This window comes from Aythya ferina (assembly GCF_964211825.1).
Source record: "Aythya ferina genome assembly, chromosome: 5".
Lineage (NCBI taxonomy): Eukaryota > Metazoa > Chordata > Aves > Anseriformes > Anatidae > Aythya > Aythya ferina.
In genome coordinates this window covers 33,316,243-33,329,149 of record NC_140301.1, presented here as the reverse complement: position 1 = coordinate 33,329,149, position 12,907 = coordinate 33,316,243, and the positions used below count along the sequence as shown (strand labels likewise).

General features: G+C 42.4%; 1 protein-coding gene across 8 annotated transcripts in view; it reads left to right on the top strand.

The window, feature by feature from the left end:
- Window positions 1-12,907, top strand: part of PHF21A (PHD finger protein 21A) — a 132,549-nt gene that overhangs the window by 13,249 nt on the left and 106,393 nt on the right. Inside the window, exon 1 of one of the 8 annotated variants that reach the window (XM_084520814.1) lies at window positions 11,561-11,700. The exons of the other annotated variants lie outside the window; for them this stretch is intronic. The gene's annotated coding sequence lies outside the window, so the exon portion shown is untranslated. Of the gene's footprint in view, window positions 1-11,560; window positions 11,701-12,907 lie in introns of those variants that run through there. 8 annotated transcript variants of the gene reach the window in all.

The following is a 12,907-nucleotide window of genomic DNA, read 5'->3' as shown; positions in this document are numbered from 1 at the left end:
AATGCTTCCAATATCTCTGGTGCATAATACCACCGTGTTTCTGTATCATGTCTTATGAGCCTGGTACAAGGGACTTAACATAGCTAGTTGCATGAAACAGTTCAATGCACAGCAAAAACAACCAGTTTCATCAGCACTGAAGTCTTCGCCACTTGTTAAAACTGCTCTGTATACAGCTTATGTGAGCAGAATTCTCCGGTCTTCCTGAGTGAGTAGTGTTCAGGGACAGATATCTTACTCAGTTAATTTGGACAAACCCCTTTTCCAAGTGGAAAATCAGCTGCGTCAGCAATACCCAAGTTTCAGTGCTTCTCCTAGATGACTGGGTCCAGCGTTGCTTCCACTATCTCCTCTAGTGCTGTTCATGAAAATATATTCCAAAGCAAACAGGGACGTCTGGCTCCCTTTTCGTTATATGCTTCGGTGTCTAGTGTAAATAGCTCACTTAAAGCTGCAGGTCTGGTGCTGGGAACTTCACGTGGCTGATTCAGTGACTCTCCACAGCACTAGGCTCTTGGTCTCCAGTTGGGATATTGAGTCATGATCTTCTGTCTCTTCTTCTGAAGCATCTCCGGGTATGACCCTTAATTTCAGGTAAACCATTCTGTTTGTGGTGTCTTCCAGCGTCTTACGGTGTTTCTAGAGCTTAGGAACTTTGGCATATGCTCTTCTAATGTTTCATTAGTCGTTCATATTTTGAGTCACTTGCTGTGCATAAGCCTCGGGTTGACATTCAGCAGTAAACTCTTTTAGTAGTCTCTTTACTGAAGTGTTTTTATGTTGTGACATCTCAACTCTGTAACTGTGGAGACAGCTTCAAGGCCAAAAACAAGACAACTTCAGTAACTGTCATGTCTCATTCATTATTCTGTAAAGTAAATTCTTTGTGAGTTATAGATAGTGTATTGAAACTTCCTGGAATATCTTTCTGTCCTAACATTTTAGTAATTGCTGTACTTCTGTTTATGAGCAGTTAGGCCCACTGACATCACTGCTGCTTAATGAAATAATGTTTCTAAAATAATTTTGTTATATTGCCTTGGCACTAAAGGCCTGAGATCCAAAGGGATTGTGTTAGCTTGGATTGCATTTGTATGGAGAGAGAAGTTTGAATTGCTGTTCTCCATGTTGTCAGAGGAAGCAGCCTGCTCTGTGTGCAAGCATCATGGCAATATGAAAGCAACGGGAGAGCACCCTGGAAAGGTCAGCCCGCGTCACTGCTAAGACCAGTAGCTTGGGATTGCAGGCAAATGGGCATAAATCTGGAGACATCCATACAATTGTCTACTTTTTCCTCTGTCTCCACACGGCCTGATGTGTGAGAAGATTCTGCAAAATCTCTGCCCCTGTTTTGGAACTTACTGGAACCAACTGGGTTTGCCTTTGTGATTGTTGAAGTAGTATCACCTGATCTTGGACTGAGGAGGAGAGCAAGAGGATATGCGTTTGTTTTGTATTATGAATGAGATGTGAGACGTTGCTTGGTACTGCTGGGAGCTCTGTTATACCTTTCTCGATACTAGAACTTGGTCTCAGTGAGAAATGGGACGCTTCAGAAGAAAAGTTATATAGCCAGGTTATGCATCTGGAAGACAGATTGTGCATCTGTGCTGAGCTTTTACTAGTGGGATGGAGAAGAGAGAAATTTTCTTTCATGGATTATCAGCAGAAGCACTGAAACATGAATACGTTCAGTACGAGCACATGCGATGATTAAACCTTCCCTCAGTTCTCCTGGGGATACCAACAAATTCAACCTGAAGCATTCAGCCTGTGACAGACAACATGAAGTGAGAAAACATCTGGTAAAGCTGAAGTTCCCAGCCACAAATAAGAGCTCCGGTTTCTGTGAGTTGTTGGTTTGTAGCGCTGGTTGTTGTCTGTGAAGTTTGCACAAATGATCTTGGGGATGGCGAGGGCACTGTGCTGCTGGTTCCTCCTCCCACAGCAGGACCAGCTCGGAAGCTGTTACTGGCCTAGGCAGCAACCCTCACTCCCGAAAGAAAACAACGAGCAAAAAGTCAAAACAGAACAGCAAAATCATACTGCCCCCTATGTGAAACCAAAACATAATGTGGAGCAGCTTGAAATGTTTATCTTGTTGTCTTTTTGTGTGACCTAAGAGATTTTTCATGTAAACTGGATCATGGTCAGCTTTCTTACTAGTGTAGCTGAGCGGTAATTGTATTGAGGCGATGTTTGTGTCTTCATGAAACTGATCACAAAGCTTCTGGTTTTTCTTAAACATTTTTTTTTTTTCCTTGATACTTGCTTGTTCCAGATAAAGATGATAAGCTTATTGGGAACATCCGTCTTCATCTTGCTGCCTACAGCAATACTCAGAGGTGGTATATACAGGACACTTGCTTTGTTTTGCAGACCTTTTGTAGTTTGGGCTCTAGAAAATGAAACTTCTGTGTCAGGCTTCACAGATTGAGACCTGCTTGTTTATCCTGCATGGCTCTCAGTTTGGCTATCTTCAAAAGCTCATCTGTCAGAAGAGGAGGAGGCTGACAGTGATGAGAAAGCAGACATTCACCAAATTGTTTAGGCAGTGCTTTCTAGCAGAATTTGCAGCACTTTCCGGCATAATTCTGTTCAGTGTTTGTACTGGGCCTCAGCTTGAGGTCATGCGTCTTCTTCAGCAGGAATACTTCAGCTAGGCTCCCGTGTCAGAAAGGAGAGCACCCAGCGCTGCTCCAGGGTCAGGCAGGACCTGGTGGTTCGGCAGATTTCATGTTCTTGGAGAGGAGTCAGACATTCATCTGCACGCTCTCTTTGAATCCATTGGTTCAGGAGATCTTTTCCTCTGGTCAGCTGGGAGAGAGCCAAGTCATTGCCAGTCTTAAATGTGTCTTGGCAGTTCTTCCAGCGAACATCCACAGCTGATGTTGAGCTCTGCTTTCCAGCTTTCTGGGGCTTCCTCGGTTAAGAGACGACTGCCTGAGTCTCCTTGGGCTGACACCCTGGTTACTGAGGGGCTGACAGGAGATGTATCAATAAAACGGGTTATGTAAAAGAGCAAGCAGTCACGTCCTTGACATTTTTAATTTTTTTTTGGTCTTTTAGTGATGCTTTGTATCATACAGCAGGCATAGGACAGTTTGGTTTCTGCTTCAGAAGCTGCAATTTCTGCTTTTAATGTTACCTGCCTGAATTGCAGCCTGGCTTCTTTACCGAAAGAACCGAGCTCCGAAACAACCCGAGACGTGTGCTGGTGTGGGTGCTCGATGTGATTAAATGAAGGAACCAAAATGAAAGGACCAAACGTCCATCTAAGCCAGCATCTTGCCTTTATCAGCGGCCAGCAGCAGCAGCTGACTGAGCAGCGTAGGAAATGGGTGAAGCCTGTCAGCTGCTGAAATATTAACAGAGTAAGTTTCTGACAGACACTTGCTTGGCCGCTGCCTGAGATGGAAGCTGCGTTTGGGCTGCTGCCTATGAATAGCAACTTCAGACTAATTGCAGGGGAACTTGGTGCCTTTTTGAACTCGGCTATATTGGTTGCTTCCAGCGCCCCACAGCAGCGAGCTCCTCGCAGTTTAACTCTATTTTCTGTGCGCAGGGTGGGTCGATGTGAGAAAACTAGTTTCGCTTGTTTTACACGAGCTCTCTAGTTGTCATTCCTCTCCATGCCCTTTGGAGCTCTCCCTTTCGGAGGTGGAGTGGCCAGAGCTACACGTAGCACGCATCACAGCAGAATGCTCCCTGCTTTTTGTTGTGTTTCTGACATCTTTCTCTGGCTTCTTGCTGCTGGGGCTGAACTGTTCGCTTGCAACAATCTCAGGATCTTTCTCCTCAGCAGTAATGCCTGGTTGAGGCTCCTCGTTGTGTATTTATAGCTAGGGTTATTTTTTTCCTCTGTTACTTTGCTTTTGTCAGCACGGGGACAATAAAATGCCAAAGCAGTCATTTGGTAGTATCAGATCCCATATAACTCTTTGAGGTTTGCTTTCATTCTAACTATCTGCAGTAACAGAAATAGTGGCATTGTCTATAACCTCCCCTGCTGCCAGATCAGGCACAAATACATGCACAGGCTTAGCCCTGGTCCTTGTTAGGATAACTTCCCTGCTCTGACTGTTTAGCATTTTCTTTGTCTTTTAATATATTCCTAAGGAGGGGAAGGTGCTATCGAGGATTTTGCTGTAGGGAGGTGTGAGGTGCACAAATAGGTTCACCGGTCTCCTCTTGATGCAATGTGATGTGTGAACCTTTCCCTGCTGCAGGTGTCTGTACTCCAGCGCCAGTTTTCTGTCGCTTCGAGGCTGGATGTCCGAGAGCTTTGTGCCATTAAGATTGCAACCTGCTGTATCCTCCAGTGAAGGCTTAAGAGAGCATTCTTCAGAGCTGGGATTTTTTTTTTTTTTTTTTTTTTTTTTTATGATAGTTTAAATGTCACTGCTTTGTAAATTACATCACTTCTGGTGGGCAGTGGCATCCTTGCCTCTCGTTTACTTTTCCTCTTTGTGGAAATTATTGCCTCGTCTTTTTAACCAAGTCTGTCATGTTTTTGCTATGATCAGCCGTAAGTTTATTTCTTCTGAATAACCATCAGGAATCCACTGCTTATTTCTCCTTTTGTTGTGTAAGTAAACTTTCATAGTTCTTATCTGAAACTCTGCTCCTATAGCCAAAGCTTCTCTCTTGCCCAGCATTGCTCTTGGTTAGGGATGTTATCACCGGGTTTAAAGCAGCTTGGCTGGCAGGTGAAGGGCAGGTGCTAACTCTCACAGATTTAACCCTTGCTTAACTAGAACGCTTCAGTTTGATTTGGGGTGAGATTTTTGTATTAACTAGTCAAATTTTTATGAAAGTGGGAATAGAGACTTCTCAGAGAAGAAATACTGCTAGAAGGTAACTTTTTGATTTTTGTTTCTACGTGTGAATTCACCTTTCCCTTACTGCTGCCAGAATGGGCTGGGGACAAAAATAACTGTACTGACAGAGTAATACCTGTGTTCTTGCCGTATCTGAGGAGCAGGAAGAAGGGCTGCGACGGGCACTTCTGTCCAGAAGACTTCTTCTTGCCCTCCAGGCTAAACTAATGCTTCGTGCATGAACGTGCAGATGCGACCTCCAGACTGTAACACTTCACCTGCTGTGGGAGAATTGCATCCTGTGCACACGCTGAGCAAAGCTGAAATAGTCGTACAGCCCTGTGCAAATGTTTAGGTATCTAGGTGGTTTAGCGTATTGTTGGGGGAACCGACCCCCTTTCAGCTGCCTTGCTAGCTGTGCGTTTGGTAATTTGAATGATAATTTTACGCTATTATAATCAGAAGCTCATAGCAGTTTGTGCTCTTGTGTGGGTGCAGACTTGCAATGCTTGGCAAGTTGTGGGAAAAAAAAAAATTTGGTAGGTTAGTATTAGTCTGTTGTGGGATCTGAACAGTCTGTGGTGTGTGTGCTGTGTGACTGCAGCAGGAAGCTAACAACTGCAAAAGTTTAATTCATAAAAATTACTGTTATCTTGGCTACTTGTGTAAGGGCTTCAGTGCATGTTTTGAAAAAGTTGAACTGATGATTTTAGATGCTCGTGAATGGGAAGTCTGAATGACGTTTTTTGTTCCGTAGCATGTGTAATGTAAGCAGCTGAAGGTTGCTTGGCTTCTATCTCTGCCTGGACAAATCGTTATTTGGTGTGATAGTGAACTTTATTCGGGCGTTTCTAGAAATGTCCAAAACCAGGAACGAATCCTTGCAGTGTTACAACCCAGGTATTACCACCTGTGTGTTTGGAAGATGAAGTGCTTTAAGCGTCTTGACAGAGGCTGTTCTAATGAACCAGTTCAGAAACCAGCCGCACATGCTACTGCTGATCCAGGGCCCTTTTGTCTGCTCACAAAAAAAATAAATAAATCCTAGGCTCTTTAAGGGGAGAAGGAAAAAAAAAAAAAAAAAAAAAAAAAAAAGGTGGTACTTAGCATTCTGCCTTCTTCAAGGCTGGAGCCCATAGTGCGTATGAAAGGATGATATACAAGCCACTTCCCCCACAGAACCAGCGCCAGGTATTATGTGCTTGTTAATGCAACTTGAGAAAATAGAAGGGGCTGAAATAATTGAAATTCTTAATGTTTCTCCAATAGATGATTTGAAAATACGCCATTTAGCACAGGTTAAAATGACAATAGGGACTATTACTCACCAGGAGCGACTTCCGAGACATTAATTGCCTCTTGTTTTAGAATTCTTAAAAATGCCATGTTTGTTTTGGGAACTTAAATACCTTCTGCTTGGTACGAGGATGTATGTTTCCTTGCAGCAGAAAGGGCTGAAAAGGGTGTGGAGAGTGATGCCTTCCTGCTTCCCTTCCTTCTAGGGCAGGCGTTTCTTGGAGGACTGGGGACAGAAGTAAACCTTGCAGTGTAGTTCAGGGATTTGTGCACGCTGGGGTTGGGAAACAGCTGCTCACGTTTGGAGATCAGAAAATGTATCTCTAAGGGGGAAGAGAGAACAGGTTTCCCCAAGGCATGTACATGAACTTGTTCTCAGTTTGCTGTCTGTTTTTGTGTTGCTTGTTGTCTAATTGTGAGCTCCTCAGCACTCTTAGAAATGTTTTGTCTACAGCATCCTCGCGAGGGGGAGTGGAGAGGCAGGTGACCCGTTCTCTGTAAAACACCAGTGATAGGACCCGTGGGAATGGTGTCAAGCTGAGGTAGGGGAGGTTTATGCTGGAAATCAGGAAGAGGTTCTTCACTGAGAGGGGGGTCAATCACTGGAACAGGCTCCCCAGGGACGTAGTCACTGCACCAAGCCTGTCTGAATTTAAGAAGCGATTGGACTGTGCACTTAGTCACATGCCCTAAACTTTTGGGCAGACCTGTGCGGTACCAGGAGTTGGACTCGATGATCCTTATGGGTCCCTTCCAGCTCGGGATATTCTATGATTCTATGTTTTATGCATCAAGTATCAGGGTTTCCCTTGCAATGAGCTAGTAAATCACTGTTGTGTTCAATATGTAATTATTTGAAAAGTTGCGTGTACTCTGCAGTGTCTGGGAAATCTTTAATTTTTGCTATTTTCTTTTTTGTTCTTATTTTCCCTGTGGGCCGTTCTCTGGAAGGAACAAACTGTGTGGTTCTCAGTTTTTGCGTGTGCTTTTTGTGTGTTTTTGTTTGTTTTTGAGAAAAAAGTGCAGTGAAACCATTTTGTGTCTTAGTGTTCTTCAGGTACTGAATTGTTTTTTGACTGTTTTCTTTGAATGCAGTATACCCATGGCTGTCTGACCTCCAGAATGTTACCTGGTTTTGTTTGGCCTGATAGATGAATTTTGAGACTTTATTTATACCTCAGCTTATGCTGCTGTGCTTCCCCAGTAGTTTTGTGTGAGTCTCACGAGACTCTGTTGAATAAAGTACTTTGCCCAAAATGTTGTTCAGGGTAAAGCTATTAGGAAAATGTGTCTTTTTATCTCCGTGTTGTTCCATCTTTCCTGGATGAAAAAGTTCACACGATACAGAGACAAGACTTTCCCCCTCAATCTGAGTTTTGCAAAGCTAAAGATAGATTAGGAATCCTGTGAAAAGAAAAATGATGAAATAGAGAAAGTAAAAGGCCAAAGTAGTTGTCAGAATGGGATTAACCTGACGGAGAAACAGAGTTCTCTATAAGAGAACACTTGAGGTACTTGGGCCACCACTTAATTGCACTTTTCCTTTAATAGCTTTGTAGGAAAATAAACAGGAGAGTAAGGAATTGGTGCTGGAGGAGAGAGCAACGTCTGGATGTTGAACCAGCGCTGGGCCTCTGCTGCATATCTTCAGAGACAGTGGGGAAATCGGGATGTTCAGAGCCCAGCAGGAAGGAAGCTAGGAGAGGGGATTCCACCCCCCCTCAGAGGGATGCTACGAAAACAGTAATGCAGCCTGGCAGGCCAAGTCCTGTTGCATTCAGAGATCAAACAGCAGCCATCGATGCCTCGGAAGCTGCAGGATAGCTGCTGTAGTAAAGAGCAAAAAACAGGGCCAAACCTCACGCAGTAAATTGCCATTCCTTTTTTTTTTTTTTCCTACGTATTTCTGTTTTAATTTTTATTACAGATACCGTAGCTCAAGGAAGCAGAGCACAAAAAGCTGATGCTGGAACGATCCGGTAGGGAGCTGGGGAGAAGGGGTGGACTCGGGCTCATCCGCAGCAGCGCCGACCGCGGAGCCTACCTGATTTAGGCCTAGTGACAGTTGCGTTGGAGGCCTCGGGAAGGCAGGCAGCTCAGCGAGCATGTTTTCTCCCCGTGACGTGCTCGGGAGTGTGTACAGCCTGCATGCTAAACGCGAGTGGCTGGATGTGACTTTGCTCCTAACAGTTCTAAGAATGTAATAAAATCCCTTCTCACTCGCGCTTTTATTTTGGGATGGAGGGGGAGAGAAAGGAGCTTTCAGTATTCTGTTCAGGCCAGAGTTGGAAACGAGTGTGTTTTGCCTGCTTCTGTTTACTGTTGTCTTATTTAGACTTGTAAAACATGCTGTTCCTTGTTTTCTAAAAGTTGATGTCTTTTAAGTGCTCTATAATAATTTATCAGTACACAAACCCAGGAACTTATAATAACCTAAATGCTTTTTATTTTCCTTATTTAATCTGTACACAGAGCGTGCTGCATTTATTGTTGGAGTGTCTTAAGGTAGTCTTTTTTTTTAAGTGGATCTTTGTGATCTGGAATATCAAAACGGTAGCATATGAAATAATGGCTGGTAAAATAAAACAAGACCCTGAGTTAAAAAGCGTGTCAAATTCAAATGTAGAATGGGAATGTTTTTGGTAAATATTAGCAGGGTGTGCTTAGAACAGGTGGTGTATTTATTCAAGAGTAGAGAAAATAAAACTTTCTGATAACAGCAGGGAGTCCTAGCTGCCTTTTACAGGGTTCAGAGCACCCAACAGTATCAACAGAAGTCAGATTTGTAGCATGAACTGTGTGAAATTAGATTTGCAATGTTCTTTATTAAAAAATAAAAATCAGTTCTAGAAGGTGAGAGCATTACCTTTTTTATCTTGATCTGTCTTCAGATTTTTAGAACGAGGAACAAACAATTGCTTTTTTTGATACTTTTGTCATGTGAACATCTATCTGTTCGCTAACAAATCATTTTTATATTGTCTGCTGACAATTATTCAGAAGCCTGTGACATATTAGAGCTAGAGTGATCTGTAGCATAAAGGTAAGACTTTACGTATAGCTTCTCATTTTGAGCTGTCTGGCTTCCTGTTAAAACAAAAGATCTGCAAAAGATAAAATGAGCTCTTGTATTCTTTTAAGTACTTTACAGTATCATTAAATATAGAACACGAGAATGTACATTAGCAGCTAAATTTCAAGTTTATGCAGCTGTACTATATATATATGAAATGGTTTATTTTTAATGCATGTACTGACATGAAGAATTAAATGGAAGAGGTCAGCTTATTGCAAGAACTGTGCCAGACGGGAGGTCTGGACACGCACTTGTTCCAGTACATTGACATGAAAGTTGACCCACAGCAAAAAAAATTTACAGGTTGCATGTAAAGTATGTCTAAAATTATTTTTCTCCTTGACCTTTTACACAATCTTTTACTAGAAAATACAATAAACAACTAAAGAATTGTTATCTTCTGTGCTCTAATGATGCTAAGCACAAAATGAGGGCAATTCTTATTCTATATGAGCTAACAAGCAGGCTGTGTGCGATCCAGATGCCTGGAGAGCTCAGGTGCCTGGAGAGCTCAGGTGCCTCTCTTTCCCCAGTCCTTCCGTAGGTCATCCAGGCTCAAAGTGAGGAGGTGTGTGACTGGATCATCACAAACAAAACTTGCCAGCCAAACTTGTGACGAGGTGGGGAAAGAGAAAGATGACTCCTTGAGGACTGCTGGAGTCTAAAATAAAAGGAAAAGCAGCAAAGCGCAGTCTCTTACTCAGTATACGTGCTATGGGACTCGTGACTGCTGAAGGAAGGAGGGCGGTCTCACTGCTGTCCCTAGCCCAGTGCTGCTGCTTCAGCATGTGCTGCTGCTCCTCAGGCCCCTCTGTGACTTGTTTTGCTTCCTCCAGAGCATGATGCCCCCGGAGCAGAGCAAAACTGAAGGGACTAGGCCAGGTTAGCTGCATGTAGGGGTGGTGAGCTGCAGGATAGCTTCACCCGAAGTGGAGAAACTGAAGGAAGGCCTATACACTCTAAGCAGAACTGGGATTTACTTAGACTAACAGTACATCAAGAGGTTTAATCGTCGTGCATGCTTGAAGAATCAGTCGGCAGGCTGCAGGGGCACGCTGAGAGGAGCTTTACTGAAAGTGCAGTATCTGATTCTGAAACAGTTCTATAAATATGGAAGTATAAGAGATAATCTGTTGCTGTGAGGTGCCCTGCTGTATAATCACTAATCACAATGCATCTGAATTTTGAATGTCTGCTTCTTATTACTTGTGTACCTAGCTTATGTCTGATGTTTGTGGGAAGGTAACATCAGCACAAGCTCGTGTAGCTAATCTCCATAAATCTGCCGCTGAAAACCTTCCCGTTGCTCCTTATGATTCTTACCCTGTGATGCTTTAAACTAAAAATCCTTGTGATAGCAGGGCTTGTCTCTTTTTCCTTCGCTGTAAATGCATGTTAAACTTCTTTGTTCGATGCACTTTCCCATTGCAGTTTGCTGTTTCTTAATTTTGAAATGCCGCCTGTAATTGTGTCTGTTTCCTGTCTGTTGCGTGCAAGTTGCTGTTTGGCAAAATATGTTTAATATACATTTATTCCCTCAACAGATATCCCCTTTAAGTAGTTTCACTATACTTTGTAACCATGGAAATGGTGTACAGATAATATTTATAAGGTAGAAGGAAAACAGGGTGTCTAATGGGACCCCTGCTGTTCTGAAATCTCTTCAGGAGGGGAAAGAAAAAAAAGCCCAGACTCTTGGGATTCCATATAAATGTAGTAACTATTCTCTAAAGCAGAAGGATTTTTCTATAAAATGTGTATTCACTTTAATTCCAACATTCACATTGGATAGTCCTTTAAAACTTCATTTTCTTTCACCTCAGTTCCCTAAGTTGTGTAATCCCCAAACTTCACTCCTCATCATAATGCTAGATTTAAGAAAACTTTAGTTGATTTGCAGTCACACAGGGCTAACGCTGAAACTGAAAGTTTGTTTTTGCCTGCCAGTACTGTTCTTCAGTGCTTGTTTTGGACAGGCACTTTCACCGTTTCTTCTCCCAAGGCTGGACGGCCGAGCAGGACTTTTCCCTCCCTCATCTGCTGAGGGTGTGTGTGATGGGTGAAGGGGGTAGTTTGGGGAGAGGATTATTTTGCTTTTTTTTTTTTTATTCTTCGTATTTATTATTCTGCTTTCAACTTTTTTTCACTTGTTTGGCATTTCCCCCTGCTGGCAGATTGAGTTAATAGCACTTTTCTCTGCTGTGGAAATGGAAGGCCGTAGCTGTCCTTGAATGCCACTGTTTTGTGGTTGAGACATTGGATGTTTTTCTGATGTTTTGCTTTTTTTTTTTTTTTTTTTTTTTTTTTTCCCCTCTGAGCATCTGACAAATTCAAAGACGAGTTTGTACAGGCAGCGGGTCTGCACATGCACAAAGCTGTCCCCTCAGACGTGCTACAAGCACTCGCAGCAGCAGTCGAGGATGCCTCCAGCTTTGCATTTCCTGTCCGCAGTCCTGCAGCACTACCTGGATCATCTCCTTCTGTGCTCTGGACCTCTTCCCGAAACTCGTAAGACACTTCTGCCTCACTAATGTGTCATTCCCACAAGCCAGCTCTCTCTAAGATGAAGTGGGTTGCTAGAAAAGGAAAAAGTTGGGCACTCAGTCTGAAATTTTTCCTCATACTTAAATGAATAAAACATGAAGTTGGAGATCCCTCCACTCTTAATGGAATTGGAAAAAATAAAATAATACTTTAAATACTGGAGTAGAGTTTTTTTCTTATTTTTTTTTTCTTTGTGCCTTTTGTTTTTAAAGCAATCACTAGGATTTCATATTTTTTAACCTGTTTCAAACAGTGTTCTTTCTAGAAAATAGTGTTCTCTTCGCCTTGCAACTCCTTCTCCCACATCTCTTTTTCCCAAAATAGTCCTCTGTTGCTGAAGTATAAAAGGAAGGCAGAAACTTCCCAACCACGGGAATCCGAAATTTACAACACGCCGTAAGAACAGTAGATGTTAATGAAATGACTTTTCTAGGCATGTAATTTAAAAACAAAACAAAACCCAGGCAAACAAAGACTCTGAACAACTTCCCTTTTGAATTGTTTTTGCATGTTGAAACAAAACAATGGGCTTGTACAGCTAGGACAACTCCATGTGTTTTCTGTTTGCCTTCTACTATCTTTTTCCCCTGCAGGTGTATGTATACTTTATAGCTATTTTGAAAATAAATAAATATAAAAACAGTTCTAAGACTGCAGAAAAGTCAGTTAACTTGTTTTAAGTGTAAAACACTTTTTTAGCACCATGTAAATCTTTTAATTTTTGGAAAAAAAAAATAATAATCCTAATCTACCAGCTTCAACTGTGAAAACTTTGCTGTTGCACTGCTAATAAAGCATAAACTTAGTCTTCGTTAGGACCAGGGTTTCCTTGTGGTGTATGTAGGAATTAAAACAGCACAATAAAATTTACCAATGTACAATTTCAGGTCATCCCACCTTTCACGTGAGCAGGAATTTAGCCCTGCTGCACAGGAGGTGGCTTTGTGTTTATCTACAACTGGTGAATGGTAATTCACTGAGCAGAGTGAGGCTTGGTGTTCTTGTTAGTATTTCTCTGTCTGCAGTACAATAGCTTTTGAATACAACAATGCTGTAAAACATCCCCCTGTGGGGTTCTGGGCACAAAACCCAGAATTGTAGTGGTGATAATTTTATGAATGTTAGAAAGGGTTATATGGGAAATACGGGGAGTTCTTGGTACCTAGTAAGA